Genomic DNA, 1114 nt, shown 5'->3' on the forward strand with positions numbered 1-1114 from the left:
GTTTATGTTTATTTCAAGAACTTTGTTATCTATCTTTTATTCCATCTATTTGATTTCTATCAAAATTTGCGGAAGAGTTCCTCTAAGAAACAATGACATTTGTTCTAAAGCTGTACCTTTTCAAGTCAGAGAATGGTTTGGTTCATTTTGCTTTATTCTTTCTTACCACTTCTAATAGACTAATCAGTTTGTGCTTAATCCTCTTCAAACGAAAACTACATCGTTCATGCTTCCTGAGCTTCTTAGCATCAAAACAAACTAAATTTTTAAGCTCAGTGGAAGAACATTCACGTTCTATAAACAATTTCTCGTTTGTAAGGTAACGTCCGGGCAACGGTTTATCCACACAGTAAAAATGCAGTACAAGGACAGTTTCTGGACAAAAAGTCAACTTCAATCTCATTTGCAAAGTTATCTCTTCGTCATAAATACAAGCTTTCCTTGCGATGCGATAGGGAAGTGAAGCCATAATAAATACTGGAAACACGGCACACCAAAAGAGCCAGTGATTTGTTGATAAGAACTGGTTTGGTCTGCAGTGGTTGGTGATATAAAACTCACAGTTAAACCAGTAAACGAAGCTTTTGAACTTAGCCAGAGTTGATCCCTCTAAAAGATCAGAAAAGTGGGTTTTTAAACAGAATTTTTGTACAGACTTTAGGCGCTCCTCGACGCGATCAACAACTTTTTGAATCTGCACTGCAACATTTGGATGTTTAGGATCCAGCAGTATTACGAAGTCCGTATCAAATCCGTTGATCATTGCCTCACATTCTTGTCTTCTGGTGGCACAGAACACTATCGGCTTGCTCAACATGACCCTCAAGTCTTCCAGATCGTCAGTACTTTTGATTCTAAACAATTGTTTGTCTGAACTCCAAATTGGCTCCAATTCGTACACAGGTTGGAACATTTGATTGCAGGACAGAACAGTTACCACGTTTGGATTGTATACAATCCAGCCAGGTCTGATTTCGAAATCGAGCAGAAAGCCCTCTTGCAGCTCTGGTCTGCTGTTCAAAATGAATGGCAATGATGTTATGGGAAACATCAGTACTTCTGGGGAAAGGTTCTCCATTACTTCTAAAGTCGTGGTCTTCAGGAACTGGTGCAG

The sequence above is a fragment of the Pocillopora verrucosa genome, chromosome 14 (assembly GCF_036669915.1).
Source record: "Pocillopora verrucosa isolate sample1 chromosome 14, ASM3666991v2, whole genome shotgun sequence".
Classification (NCBI taxonomy): Eukaryota; Metazoa; Cnidaria; class Anthozoa; order Scleractinia; family Pocilloporidae; genus Pocillopora; species Pocillopora verrucosa.